Source organism: Melospiza melodia (assembly GCF_035770615.1).
Source record: "Melospiza melodia melodia isolate bMelMel2 chromosome W unlocalized genomic scaffold, bMelMel2.pri SUPER_W_unloc_1, whole genome shotgun sequence".
Taxonomy (NCBI): Eukaryota; Metazoa; Chordata; class Aves; order Passeriformes; family Passerellidae; genus Melospiza; species Melospiza melodia.
The window spans coordinates 4,877,616-4,893,420 of NW_026948505.1; positions in this window are offsets into that span (position 1 = coordinate 4,877,616).

Genomic DNA, 15,805 nt, shown 5'->3' on the forward strand with positions numbered 1-15,805 from the left:
GCCCTTTTCTCTGGCAAACAAAACTCACCTGGCCCGCTTCTGGATGGTAGATGGCACGAGCCTCTTGGTACTATCAAATAAGCCTGACTTGGCAGTGTTGCCATCTTGGGTCTGGGAGCCATCCTGCATATCAAAGATTTTCAGAAGCCAGCCGGCCATCCTCAGCCACAGTTCTTGAAACAAAACCACAGTCCTTTTCCCTTGCAAAAAAACTCAGCAGCCCCGCTTATGCATGGAAGATTGCAGGAGCCAATTAGTACTATTAAAAAACATTACTTGGCACTGGTGCCACCTTGGGTCTGGGAACCATCCTGCGTATCGTGGATTCTCAGGAGCCAGCCGGCCACTCCCAGCCACAGGCCCCCAAATGCAAACAACGGCCCTTTTCCCCGGCAAACAAAACTCACCTCCCGCTTCTGGATGGCAGATTTCACGACCACTTGATACTATCAAATCAGCCCGACTTGGCACTGGTGCCACCTTGGGTCTCGGAACCATCCTGCCTATTATAAATTTTCAGGAGCCAGCCGGCCACTGCCGGCCATAGGCCCCCATGCACAAACCACGGCCTGTTGCCCTGGCAAAGAAAACTCACCTGCCACACTAGTGGATTGCAGATTGCAGGAGCCACTTGGTACTATCAAACCAGCCAGACTTTGCAGTGTTGCCACCATGGGTCTGGGAAACATCCTGCGTGTGGTGGATTTTCAGGAGCTAACCGGTCACTCCCTGCTACAGGCAGCAAAAAATAAGCCTCGGCACTTTTCCCATGGAAACAAAAGTCACCTGCCCCATTTGTGGATGGCAGATTGCTGGAGCCACTTGGAACTGCCAAATAGACCTGACTTGGCAGTGTTGCCCCTTTTGGTCTCGAAGCCATCCTGCATGCAAATTCTAAAGAACCAGCAGGCCACTCTCAGCCAAAGGCCCCGAAAGAAAAACCATGGCCGTTTCCCCTTGCAAACAAAACTCACCTGCCCTGCTTCTGGATGGCAGAGTGCAGGAGCCACTTGGTACTATCAAACCAGACCAACTTGGCAGTGGTGCCACGTTGGGTCTGGGAAGCATCCTGCGAATCGTGGATTTTCAGGAACCAGCGGGCCACTCCCAGCCATAGGACCCCAGACACAAACCACAGCCCGTTTCCCTGGCAAAAAAAACTCACGTGCTCAGCTTCTGGATGGCAGATTTCAAGAGCCACTTGGTACTATCAAAAAAGCCTGACTTGGAACTGGTGTAACCTTGGGTCTGAGAACCATCCTGCATATCGTAGATTTTCAGGAGCCAGCCGGCCACACTCAGGCACAGGCCCCCAAATCCAAACCTCGACAGTTTTCCTTTGCAAAAAAAAATCACCTGCCCGGCTCCAGGATGGCACATTGCAGAAGAAACATGGTACTATCAAACCAGCCCGACTTGGTACTGGTGCCACCTTGGGTCGTGCAAACATCCTGCGAATTGCGGATTTTAAGGTGCCAGCCAGCCGCTCACTGCAACAGGCCCCCAAACAGAAACAACAGCCCTTTGCCTTGGCAAGCAATACGCAGCATCCCCCCTTCTGCATGGCAGATTGCTGGAGGCACTTGATACTATCAAACCAGCCTGACTTGGCACTGGTGCCACCTTGGGTCTGGGAGCCATCATGCATATCAAAGATTTTCAGGAGCCAGCCGGCCATCCTCAGCCACAGTTCTTGAAACAAAACCACAGTCTTTTTCCCTTGCAAAAAAACCTCAGCTGCCCCGCTTCTGCCTGGAATATTGCAGGAGCCAATCAGTACTATTAAAAAGGATTACTTGGCAATGGTGCCACCTTGGTTCTCCGAAAACATTTTGCGTATCGTGGATTTTCAGGGGCCACCGGGCCACTCCCAGCCATAGGCACCCAAACACAAACCTCGGCCATTTTCCCTGGCAAAAAAAACTCACCTTCCCCACTTCTGGATGGCAGTTTGCAGGAGCCACTTGGTACTAGAAAACCAGCCTGATCTGGCACTGGTGCCACCTTGGGTCTGGGAACCATCCTGCGTAATGTAGATTTTCAGGAACCAGACGGACGCTGCAGGCCTTAGGAGCCCCGACACAATCCTCGGCCCGCTTCTCTGGCAAACAAAACTCAACTGCCCCACTTGTGCATGGCAGATTGCAGGAGAAACTTGAAACTATCAAACCAGCCCGACTTGGTACTGGTGCCACCTTGGGTCTGGGAACCATCCTGCGTATAGTGGATTTTCAGGAGCCAGCTGGCCATTCCCAGCCATAGGCGCCCAAACAAAAACCACAGCCCTTTTCCATGGCAAAAAAAACTCACCTGCCCCTCTTATGGATGGCAGATTTCAGGAGGCACTTGGTAATAGCAAACCTGCCCGAGTTGGCACTGGTGCCACTTGGGTCTGGGAACCATCCAGCATATCGTAGATTTTCAGGAACCAGCAGGACAGTGCAGGCAACTGTCCCCCAGAGAAAACCTTGGCCCGTTTCCCTGGCGAAAAAAACTCACCTGCCTCACTTATGGATGGCAGATTGCAGGAGCCACTTGGTACAATCAAAGCAGCCCGACTTTGCACTGGTTCCACCTTTGGTCTGGGAAGCATCCTGTGTATCGTGGATTTTCAGGAGCCAGCCGGCCACTCCCAGCCACAGGCCCCCAAACACAAACCACGGCCCTTTTCTGTGGCAAAAAACTCACCTGCCCCGCTTCTGCATGGCAGATTTCACGATTACTTGATACTATCAAATCAGCCCGACTTCGCACTTGTGCCACCTTGGGTCTCGGAACCATCCTGCCTATTACAAATTTTCAGGAGCCAGCCGGCCACTGCCGGCCATAGGCCCCCATGCACAAACCATGGCCCTTTGCCCTGGCAAACAAAACTCACCTGCCACAGTTGTGGATTGCAGATTGCAGGAGCCACTTGGTACTATCAAACCAGCCAGACTTTGCAGTTTTGCCACCATGGGTCTGGGAAACATCCTGCGTATGGTAGATTTTCTGGAGCTAACCGGTCACTCCCTGCTACAGGCAGCAAAAAAAAAACCTCGGCCCGTTTCCCTGGAACACAGAACTCACCTGCCCCACTTGTGGATGGCAGATTGCACGAGCCACTTTGTACTACGAAACCAGCCCGACCTGGCTGTGTTGCCACCATGGGTCTGAGAAACATCCTGCGTATCGTTGATATTCAGGAGCTAGCCGGTCACTTCCTGACACAGGCTGCCAAAAAAAATCTCGGCCCTAATCCCTGGAAAAAAAAAGTCACCTGCCCCACATCTGGATTGCAGATTGCTGGAGCCACTTGGAACTGTCAAACCAGCCCGACATGGCACTGGTGCCAGCTTGGGTCTGGGAAGCATCCTGCCTATCGTGGATTTTTAGGAGCCTACTGGCCACTTCCAGCCATGGGCCCCCAAAAAGAAACCACGGCCCTTTTCTCTGGCAAAAAAAAACTCCCCTGCCCTGCTTCTGGATGGCAGATTGCAGGAGGCACTTATTACTATCAAACTAGCCCGACTTTGCACTGGTGCCACCTTGGGTCTGGGAACCATCCTGCCTTTCACAAATTTTCAGGACCCAGCGGCCACTCCTACCCACAGGCCAGCAAACACAATCCACGGCCCTTTTCTCTGGAAAAAAAAAACTCACCTGGCCCTCTCCTGGATGGCGGATTGCAGGAGGCACTTGGTACTATCAAACCAGCCCGACTTGGCAATAATGCCACCTTGGGTCTGGGAACCATCCTGCCTATCGTAGATTTTCCAGAACCAGAAGGACACTGCAGGCCATCGGCCCCCAGACACAAACCTCGGCCCTTTTCCCTGGCAAACAAAACTCACCAGCCCCGCTTCTGGATGGCAGATTGCAGGAGCCACTTGGTACTATCAAACCAGCTTGACTTGGCACTGGTCTCTATTGGTCCCCATTGAAATCGCAAGATTCCCTTTCCCTTCCCGAAATGATATTTCATTTCCCTTCGGGAAGGGAAAGGGAATCTTGCGACCCTGAAAAGAAAGCCTTACAAGCACTCTGGAAAGGAGATAGGATCAAATGAAATGCAATTGAAAAAAAACAGAAAATCGGGAATTTTTGTGCCTTCAAAAAATGGCCTGTGAGGAAATGAGCTGCATTGCAAAGGACCAACACATGCCAAAACTAAGCTCACCGATGTTGCAAAAGAAGGGAGAAAAGTCAACGAGGAGTACACACCATAGGGAGAAAGATATGAGGGACATGGCATGGACACTTAAAAAAAAAAAGAAAAAAAAATATCTTTCCCAAAGTAAAAAACCATCAAAATGCAGGATGGCCATATGCCATCAAGTGCAGGCACATGCAGCATAGCTTGCCAAAATTGATCCCCACTGAAGGCCAAAACAGAAAAGAAGGACTTACAAACACGCTGGAATGGAGATAGCATGAAAGGAATTGCAATTGGAGGAGAAAAAATGAAAATTTGGGAATTTCCCCAATTACAAGAAAATGGACCGGGATAATATCAGGTGCAGTGCAAAACACAAAAACATGCCAAAACTAAGCTCACAGATGTTTCAAAAGCAGGGGAAAACATCAAGGAGGAGGACACAACTTGGAGGGGAAGATATGAGGAACATGGCATGGATACATGAAAAAAAAAAAAAAGAAAAAATCCTTCCCAAAGTCAAAGCCATCAAAAGGCATGGCATGCCATCAAGGGCAGGGACAAGCACCAAAGATTCCTCTATTGGTCCCCATTGAAATCGCAAGATTCCCTTTCCCTTCCCGAAAGGAAAGTTCGGGAAGGGAAAGGGAATCTTGCGACCCTGAAAAGAAAGCCTTACAAAAACCCTGGAAAGGAGATAGGATCAAATGAAATGCAATTGAAAAAAACCAGAAAATCGGGAATTTTTGTGCCTTCAAAAAATGGCCTGTGAGGAAATGAGCTGCATTGCAAAGGACCAACACATGCCGAAACTCAGCTCACCGATGTTGCAAAAGCAGGGGGAAAAGTCAATGAGGAGTACACACCATAGGGAGAAAGATATGAGGGACATGGCATGGAGACTTAAAAAAAAAAAGAAAAAAAAATATATTTTTCCCAAAGTCAAAACCATCAAAATGCAGGATGGCCATATGCCTCAGAAACCCAGAAAATTAAGCCTTACAAACACTCTGGAAAGGAGAGAGGATCAAATGAAATGCAATTGAAAAAATGGCCGTGGCAGGGAGTGACTAGCGAGCTCATGAACATCCACGATAGGCAGGATGATTCCCAGACCCAAAGTGCCAAGACTGCCAAGTCAGGCTGGTTTGATAGTACAAAGTGTCTCGTGCAATCTGCCATCCAAAAGTGGGGCCGGTGAGTTTTATTTTCCGGGGAAAACGGCAGTGGATTGTGTTGGAGGGCCTGGGGCTGCAAGTGGCCGCCTGGCTCCTGACAATCCACGATACATTGGATGGTTCCCAATCCAAAGGTGGCAACACTGCCAAGTCAGGCTGGTTTTATAGTACCAAGTGGCTCCTGCAATCTGCCATCCAGAAGCGGGGCAGCTGAGTTTTGTTTGCCAGGGAAAAGGGACATTGTTTTCGTTGGAGGTCCTGTGGCTGGGAGTGGCTTGCTGGCCCCTGAAAATCCACGATACGCAGTATGGTTCCCAAACCCAAGGTGGAACCAGTGTGCAGTCAGACTTTTTTGATAGTGCCAAGCGGCTCCTGCAATCTGCCATCCAGACGCTGGGAAGGTGAGTTTTGTTTGCCCCGGAAAATGGCCCATGTTTTTGTTGGAAGCCAGTGGCTGAGAGTGGCTGGCTGGATCCTGAAAATCCACATAACGCAGGATGGTTCCAAGACCCAAGGTGGCAAATGTGCCTAGTAAGGCTGGTTTGATAGTACAATGTGGCTCCTGAAATCTGCCATCCAGAAGCGGGGCAGGTGAGTTTTGTTTGCCAGGGAAAAGTGACGTGGTTTTTGTTTGGGGGCCTTTGTGTGGGAGTGGCCGGCTGGCCCCTGAAAATCCACGATACGCAGGATGGTTCACAGACCCAAGGTAGCAATACAGACAAGTCGGGCTGGTTTTATAGTACCAAGTGGCTCCTGCAATCTGCCATCCACAACCGGGGCAGCTGAGTTTTGTTTGCCAGGGAAATGGGCCGTGGTTTTTTTTGGGGGGATGAGGCTGGGAGTAGCCAGCTGGCTCCTGAAAATCCATGACATGCGGGAGTTTTCCCAGACCCAAGGTGGCACCATTACCAAGTCGGGCTGGTTTGACAGTGCCAAATGGTTCCTGCAGTCTGCCATTCGGGATCGGGGCAGGTGATTATTTTTTGCAAGGGAAAAGCGCATGGTTTGGATTTGGGCATCTGTGGCCGAGAGTGGCAGGCTGGCTCCTTAAATTCTTTAATGTGCAGGATGCGTCTCAGACACAACATGGCACCAGTGCCAAGTCAAGATTGTTTGATGGTACCAAGTCGCTCCTGCAATCTGCCATCCAGAAGCGCGGCAGTTGAGTTTTGTTTGCAAGGGCAAAGGGCCAAGGTTTGTGTTTAGGTGGCTATGGATGGAAGTGGCCGCCTGGCTCCTGAAAATCCACGATACGCAGGATGGTTCTAGTCCCAGGGTGGCACCAGTGCCAAGTCCGGCTGGTTTTATAGTACAAAGTGGCTCCTGCAATCTGCCATCCAGAAGTGGGGAAGCTGAGTTTTGTTTGCCAGAGAAAAGGGTCGTGGTTTTTTGTTTAGGGGCTATGGCAGGGAGTGGCCGGCTGGCTCCTGAAAATCCATGATACGCGGGAGTTTTCCCAGACCAAAGGTGGCACCAGTGCCAAGTCGGGCTGGTTTGACAGGGCCAAGTGGTTCCTGCAATCTGCCATCCAGAAGCAGGGGAGCTGAGTTTTGTTTGCCAGGGAAACGGGCCGAGGTTTGCGTCTGGGAGCATGTGGCTGGAGTGGCCGGCTGGCTCCTTAAAAGCTACGATAGGCAGGATGGTTCCCAGACCCAAGGTGGCATCAGTTCCTAGTCGCGCTGGTTTGATAGTACCAAGTGGCTCCTTCAATCTGCCATCCAGAAGCAGGGCAGGTTAATTTTATTTGCCAGGGAAAACGCCCATATTTTGTGTTGGAGGGCCTATTGCTGGGGGCTGCAGGTTGGCCCCTGAAAATCCACGATACACAGGATGGTTCCAAGACACAAGTTGGCACCAGTGTCCAGTAAGGCTTTTGTGATTGTACCCAGTGGCTCCTGCAATCTGCCATCTAGAAGCTGGGTAGGTGAGTTTTTTTTACCAGGGAAAACGACCATTGTTTGTGATGGAAGCCTGTGGCTTGAGTGCCCGGCTGGTTCCTGAAAATACACTATATGCAGGATGGTTCCCAGATCTAAGGTGGCACCAGTGCCTAGTCAGGCTGGTTTGATAGTACCAGGTGGCTCCTGCAATCTGACATCCAGAAGCAGGGCAGCTGTGATTTGTTTGCAGGGAAAAGGGCCGAGGTTTTTGTCTGGGGGCCTATGGCTGGGAGTGGCCGTCTGGCCCATGAAAATCCACGATACGCAGGATGGTTCCCAGACCAAAGGTGGCACCAGTGCCAAGTCAGGCTTTTTTGATAGTACCAAGTGGGTCCTGCAATATGACATCCAGAAGGTGGGCAGGTGAGTTTTTTTGCCAGGGAAACGGGCCGAAGTTTATGTCTGGGGGCCTATGGCTGGGAGTGACCGGCTGGCTCCTGAAAAGCTACGATAGGCAGGATGGTTCCCAGACCCATGGTGGCACCAGTGCCAAGTTGGGCTGGTTTGATAGTACCAAGTGGCTCCTGCAATCTGCCATCAAAAAGTTGGCAGGCGAGTTTTGTTTCCCAGAGAAAAGTGCCGTGATTTGTGTTTGGGGGCCTACGGCTGGGAGTGGCCGGCTGGCCCCTGAAAATCCGCGATACACAGGATGGTTCCCAGACCAAAGGTGGCACCAGTGCCAAGTCAGGCTTTTTTGATAGTACCAAGTGGGTCCTGCAATCTGACATCCAGAAGGTGGGCAGGTGAGTTTTTTTGCCAGAGAAACGGGCCGAGGTTTGAGGTTGGGGGCCGATGGCCAGGAGTGGCCGGCTGGCTCCTGAAAATCCACGATACGCAGGATACTTCCCAGACCCAAGGTGGCACCAGTGCCAAGTCAGGCTTGTTTGACAGTACCATGTTTCTCCTGCAATGTGACATCCAGGATCGGGGCACGTGATTATTTTTTGACCGGGAAAAGAGCGAGGTTTGGATTCGGGGGTCTGTGGCCGAGAGTGGACTGCAGGCTCCTGAAATTCTTTGATGTGCAGGATGCTTCCCAGACCCAGCATGGCACCAGTGCCAAGTCGGGCTGCTTTGATGCTACCAAGTGGCTCCTGCAATCTGCCATCCAGAAGAGGGGCAGGTGAGTTTTGTTTGCCAGGGAAAACTCCCGTATTTTGTGTTTGGAGGGCCTATTGCTGGGGGTAGCCGGCTGGTCCCTGAAAATCCACGATACGCAGGATGGTTCCCAGACCCAAGGTAGCAAAACTGAAAAGTCGGGCTGGTTTGATAGTACCAAGAGGCTCCTGCAATCTTCCATCAAGAAGCAGGGACGCTGAATTTTGTTTGCCAGGGAAACGGGCTGTGGTTTTTCCTGGGGGCCTATGGCCCAGAGTGGCTGGCTGGCTCGTTAAAATTTACGATACGCAGGATGGTTCCCAGACAAATGGTGGCACCTGTGCTAAGTCAGACTGGTTTGATAGTACCAAGTGGCTCCTGCAATCTGCCATCCACAAGCGGGGCCGCTAAGTTTTGTTGTCCAGGTAAAATGCCATGCCTTTTGATTGGTGGCCTGTTGCTGGGAGTGGCCGCCTGGCTCCTGAAAATCCACGATACGCAGGATGGTTCTAGTCCCAGGGTGGCACCAGTGCCAAGTCCGGCTGGTTTTATAGTACAAAGTGGCTCCTGCAATCTGCCATCCAGAAGTGGGGAAGCTGAGTTTTGTTTGCCAGAGAAAAGGGTCGTGGTTTTTTGTTTAGGGGCTATGGCAGGGAGTGGCCGGCTGGCTCCTGAAAATCCATGATACGCGGGAGTTTTCCCAGACCAAAGGTGGCACCAGTGCCAAGTCGGGCTGGTTTGACAGGGCCAAGTGGTTCCTGCAATCTGCCATCCAGAAGCAGGGGAGCTGAGTTTTGTTTGCCAGGGAAACGGGCCGAGGTTTGCGTCTGGGAGCATGTGGCTGGAGTGGCCGGCTGGCTCCTTAAAAGCTACGATAGGCAGGATGGTTCCCAGACCCAAGGTGGCATCAGTTCCTAGTCGCGCTGGTTTGATAGTACCAAGTGGCTCCTTCAATCTGCCATCCAGAAGCAGGGCAGGTTAATTTTATTTGCCAGGGAAAACGCCCATATTTTGTGTTGGAGGGCCTATTGCTGGGGGCTGCAGGTTGGCCCCTGAAAATCCACGATACACAGGATGGTTCCAAGACACAAGTTGGCACCAGTGTCCAGTAAGGCTTTTGTGATTGTACCCAGTGGCTCCTGCAATCTGCCATCTAGAAGCTGGGTAGGTGAGTTTTTTTTACCAGGGAAAACGACCATTGTTTGTGATGGAAGCCTGTGGCTTGAGTGCCCGGCTGGTTCCTGAAAATACACTATATGCAGGATGGTTCCCAGATCTAAGGTGGCACCAGTGCCTAGTCAGGCTGGTTTGATAGTACCAGGTGGCTCCTGCAATCTGACATCCAGAAGCAGGGCAGCTGTGATTTGTTTGCAGGGAAAAGGGCCGAGGTTTTTGTCTGGGGGCCTATGGCTGGGAGTGGCCGTCTGGCCCATGAAAATCCACGATACGCAGGATGGTTCCCAGACCAAAGGTGGCACCAGTGCCAAGTCAGGCTTTTTTGATAGTACCAAGTGGGTCCTGCAATATGACATCCAGAAGGTGGGCAGGTGAGTTTTTTTGCCAGGGAAACGGGCCGAAGTTTATGTCTGGGGGCCTATGGCTGGGAGTGACCGGCTGGCTCCTGAAAAGCTACGATAGGCAGGATGGTTCCCAGACCCATGGTGGCACCAGTGCCAAGTTGGGCTGGTTTGATAGTACCAAGTGGCTCCTGCAATCTGCCATCAAAAAGTTGGCAGGCGAGTTTTGTTTCCCAGAGAAAAGTGCCGTGATTTGTGTTTGGGGGCCTACGGCTGGGAGTGGCCGGCTGGCCCCTGAAAATCCGCGATACACAGGATGGTTCCCAGACCAAAGGTGGCACCAGTGCCAAGTCAGGCTTTTTTGATAGTACCAAGTGGGTCCTGCAATCTGACATCCAGAAGGTGGGCAGGTGAGTTTTTTTGCCAGAGAAACGGGCCGAGGTTTGAGGTTGGGGGCCGATGGCCAGGAGTGGCCGGCTGGCTCCTGAAAATCCACGATACGCAGGATACTTCCCAGACCCAAGGTGGCACCAGTGCCAAGTCAGGCTTGTTTGACAGTACCATGTTTCTCCTGCAATGTGACATCCAGGATCGGGGCACGTGATTATTTTTTGACCGGGAAAAGAGCGAGGTTTGGATTCGGGGGTCTGTGGCCGAGAGTGGACTGCAGGCTCCTGAAATTCTTTGATGTGCAGGATGCTTCCCAGACCCAGCATGGCACCAGTGCCAAGTCGGGCTGCTTTGATGCTACCAAGTGGCTCCTGCAATCTGCCATCCAGAAGAGGGGCAGGTGAGTTTTGTTTGCCAGGGAAAACTCCCGTATTTTGTGTTTGGAGGGCCTATTGCTGGGGGTAGCCGGCTGGTCCCTGAAAATCCACGATACGCAGGATGGTTCCCAGACCCAAGGTAGCAAAACTGAAAAGTCGGGCTGGTTTGATAGTACCAAGAGGCTCCTGCAATCTTCCATCAAGAAGCAGGGACGCTGAATTTTGTTTGCCAGGGAAACGGGCTGTGGTTTTTCCTGGGGGCCTATGGCCCAGAGTGGCTGGCTGGCTCGTTAAAATTTACGATACGCAGGATGGTTCCCAGACAAATGGTGGCACCTGTGCTAAGTCAGACTGGTTTGATAGTACCAAGTGGCTCCTGCAATCTGCCATCCACAAGCGGGGCCGCTAAGTTTTGTTGTCCAGGTAAAATGCCATGCCTTTTGATTGGTGGCCTGTTGCTGGGAGTGGCCGCCTGGCTCCTGAAAATCCACGATACGCAGGATGGTTCTAGTCCCAGGGTGGCACCAGTGCCAAGTCCGGCTGGTTTTATAGTACAAAGTGGCTCCTGCAATCTGCCATCCAGAAGTGGGGAAGCTGAGTTTTGTTTGCCAGAGAAAAGGGTCGTGGTTTTTTGTTTAGGGGCTATGGCAGGGAGTGGCCGGCTGGCTCCTGAAAATCCATGATACGCGGGAGTTTTCCCAGACCAAAGGTGGCACCAGTGCCAAGTCGGGCTGGTTTGACAGGGCCAAGTGGTTCCTGCAATCTGCCATCCAGAAGCAGGGGAGCTGAGTTTTGTTTGCCAGGGAAACGGGCCGAGGTTTGCGTCTGGGAGCATGTGGCTGGAGTGGCCGGCTGGCTCCTTAAAAGCTACGATAGGCAGGATGGTTCCCAGACCCAAGGTGGCATCAGTTCCTAGTCGCGCTGGTTTGATAGTACCAAGTGGCTCCTTCAATCTGCCATCCAGAAGCAGGGCAGGTTAATTTTATTTGCCAGGGAAAACGCCCATATTTTGTGTTGGAGGGCCTATTGCTGGGGGCTGCAGGTTGGCCCCTGAAAATCCACGATACACAGGATGGTTCCAAGACACAAGTTGGCACCAGTGTCCAGTAAGGCTTTTGTGATTGTACCCAGTGGCTCCTGCAATCTGCCATCTAGAAGCTGGGTAGGTGAGTTTTTTTTACCAGGGAAAACGACCATTGTTTGTGATGGAAGCCTGTGGCTTGAGTGCCCGGCTGGTTCCTGAAAATACACTATATGCAGGATGGTTCCCAGATCTAAGGTGGCACCAGTGCCTAGTCAGGCTGGTTTGATAGTACCAGGTGGCTCCTGCAATCTGACATCCAGAAGCAGGGCAGCTGTGATTTGTTTGCAGGGAAAAGGGCCGAGGTTTTTGTCTGGGGGCCTATGGCTGGGAGTGGCCGTCTGGCCCATGAAAATCCACGATACGCAGGATGGTTCCCAGACCAAAGGTGGCACCAGTGCCAAGTCAGGCTTTTTTGATAGTACCAAGTGGGTCCTGCAATATGACATCCAGAAGGTGGGCAGGTGAGTTTTTTTGCCAGGGAAACGGGCCGAAGTTTATGTCTGGGGGCCTATGGCTGGGAGTGACCGGCTGGCTCCTGAAAAGCTACGATAGGCAGGATGGTTCCCAGACCCATGGTGGCACCAGTGCCAAGTTGGGCTGGTTTGATAGTACCAAGTGGCTCCTGCAATCTGCCATCAAAAAGTTGGCAGGCGAGTTTTGTTTCCCAGAGAAAAGTGCCGTGATTTGTGTTTGGGGGCCTACGGCTGGGAGTGGCCGGCTGGCCCCTGAAAATCCGCGATACACAGGATGGTTCCCAGACCAAAGGTGGCACCAGTGCCAAGTCAGGCTTTTTTGATAGTACCAAGTGGGTCCTGCAATCTGACATCCAGAAGGTGGGCAGGTGAGTTTTTTTGCCAGAGAAACGGGCCGAGGTTTGAGGTTGGGGGCCGATGGCCAGGAGTGGCCGGCTGGCTCCTGAAAATCCACGATACGCAGGATACTTCCCAGACCCAAGGTGGCACCAGTGCCAAGTCAGGCTTGTTTGACAGTACCATGTTTCTCCTGCAATGTGACATCCAGGATCGGGGCACGTGATTATTTTTTGACCGGGAAAAGAGCGAGGTTTGGATTCGGGGGTCTGTGGCCGAGAGTGGACTGCAGGCTCCTGAAATTCTTTGATGTGCAGGATGCTTCCCAGACCCAGCATGGCACCAGTGCCAAGTCGGGCTGCTTTGATGCTACCAAGTGGCTCCTGCAATCTGCCATCCAGAAGAGGGGCAGGTGAGTTTTGTTTGCCAGGGAAAACTCCCGTATTTTGTGTTTGGAGGGCCTATTGCTGGGGGTAGCCGGCTGGTCCCTGAAAATCCACGATACGCAGGATGGTTCCCAGACCCAAGGTAGCAAAACTGAAAAGTCGGGCTGGTTTGATAGTACCAAGAGGCTCCTGCAATCTTCCATCAAGAAGCAGGGACGCTGAATTTTGTTTGCCAGGGAAACGGGCTGTGGTTTTTCCTGGGGGCCTATGGCCCAGAGTGGCTGGCTGGCTCGTTAAAATTTACGATACGCAGGATGGTTCCCAGACAAATGGTGGCACCTGTGCTAAGTCAGACTGGTTTGATAGTACCAAGTGGCTCCTGCAATCTGCCATCCACAAGCGGGGCCGCTAAGTTTTGTTGTCCAGGTAAAATGCCATGCCTTTTGATTGGTGGCCTGTTGCTGGGAGTGGCCGCCTGGCTCCTGAAAATCCACGATACGCAGGATGGTTCTAGTCCCAGGGTGGCACCAGTGCCAAGTCCGGCTGGTTTTATAGTACAAAGTGGCTCCTGCAATCTGCCATCCAGAAGTGGGGAAGCTGAGTTTTGTTTGCCAGAGAAAAGGGTCGTGGTTTTTTGTTTAGGGGCTATGGCAGGGAGTGGCCGGCTGGCTCCTGAAAATCCATGATACGCGGGAGTTTTCCCAGACCAAAGGTGGCACCAGTGCCAAGTCGGGCTGGTTTGACAGGGCCAAGTGGTTCCTGCAATCTGCCATCCAGAAGCAGGGGAGCTGAGTTTTGTTTGCCAGGGAAACGGGCCGAGGTTTGCGTCTGGGAGCATGTGGCTGGAGTGGCCGGCTGGCTCCTTAAAAGCTACGATAGGCAGGATGGTTCCCAGACCCAAGGTGGCATCAGTTCCTAGTCGCGCTGGTTTGATAGTACCAAGTGGCTCCTTCAATCTGCCATCCAGAAGCAGGGCAGGTTAATTTTATTTGCCAGGGAAAACGCCCATATTTTGTGTTGGAGGGCCTATTGCTGGGGGCTGCAGGTTGGCCCCTGAAAATCCACGATACACAGGATGGTTCCAAGACACAAGTTGGCACCAGTGTCCAGTAAGGCTTTTGTGATTGTACCCAGTGGCTCCTGCAATCTGCCATCTAGAAGCTGGGTAGGTGAGTTTTTTTTACCAGGGAAAACGACCATTGTTTGTGATGGAAGCCTGTGGCTTGAGTGCCCGGCTGGTTCCTGAAAATACACTATATGCAGGATGGTTCCCAGATCTAAGGTGGCACCAGTGCCTAGTCAGGCTGGTTTGATAGTACCAGGTGGCTCCTGCAATCTGACATCCAGAAGCAGGGCAGCTGTGATTTGTTTGCAGGGAAAAGGGCCGAGGTTTTTGTCTGGGGGCCTATGGCTGGGAGTGGCCGTCTGGCCCATGAAAATCCACGATACGCAGGATGGTTCCCAGACCAAAGGTGGCACCAGTGCCAAGTCAGGCTTTTTTGATAGTACCAAGTGGGTCCTGCAATATGACATCCAGAAGGTGGGCAGGTGAGTTTTTTTGCCAGGGAAACGGGCCGAAGTTTATGTCTGGGGGCCTATGGCTGGGAGTGACCGGCTGGCTCCTGAAAAGCTACGATAGGCAGGATGGTTCCCAGACCCATGGTGGCACCAGTGCCAAGTTGGGCTGGTTTGATAGTACCAAGTGGCTCCTGCAATCTGCCATCAAAAAGTTGGCAGGCGAGTTTTGTTTCCCAGAGAAAAGTGCCGTGATTTGTGTTTGGGGGCCTACGGCTGGGAGTGGCCGGCTGGCCCCTGAAAATCCGCGATACACAGGATGGTTCCCAGACCAAAGGTGGCACCAGTGCCAAGTCAGGCTTTTTTGATAGTACCAAGTGGGTCCTGCAATCTGACATCCAGAAGGTGGGCAGGTGAGTTTTTTTGCCAGAGAAACGGGCCGAGGTTTGAGGTTGGGGGCCGATGGCCAGGAGTGGCCGGCTGGCTCCTGAAAATCCACGATACGCAGGATACTTCCCAGACCCAAGGTGGCACCAGTGCCAAGTCAGGCTTGTTTGACAGTACCATGTTTCTCCTGCAATGTGACATCCAGGATCGGGGCACGTGATTATTTTTTGACCGGGAAAAGAGCGAGGTTTGGATTCGGGGGTCTGTGGCCGAGAGTGGACTGCAGGCTCCTGAAATTCTTTGATGTGCAGGATGCTTCCCAGACCCAGCATGGCACCAGTGCCAAGTCGGGCTGCTTTGATGCTACCAAGTGGCTCCTGCAATCTGCCATCCAGAAGAGGGGCAGGTGAGTTTTGTTTGCCAGGGAAAACTCCCGTATTTTGTGTTTGGAGGGCCTATTGCTGGGGGTAGCCGGCTGGTCCCTGAAAATCCACGATACGCAGGATGGTTCCCAGACCCAAGGTAGCAAAACTGAAAAGTCGGGCTGGTTTGATAGTACCAAGAGGCTCCTGCAATCTTCCATCAAGAAGCAGGGACGCTGAATTTTGTTTGCCAGGGAAACGGGCTGTGGTTTTTCCTGGGGGCCTATGGCCCAGAGTGGCTGGCTGGCTCGTTAAAATTTACGATACGCAGGATGGTTCCCAGACAAATGGTGGCACCTGTGCTAAGTCAGACTGGTTTGATAGTACCAAGTGGCTCCTGCAATCTGCCATCCACAAGCGGGGCCGCTAAGTTTTGTTGTCCAGGTAAAATGCCATGCCTTTTGATTGGTGGCCTGTTGCTGGGAGTGGCCGGCTGGCTCCTGAAAATCTACGATAGGCAGGATCATTCCAAGACCCAAAAAGGAACCAGTGCCAAGTCGGGCTTGTTTGACAGTACCATGTTTCTCCTGCAATGTGCCATCCAGGATCGGGGCAGGTGATTATTTT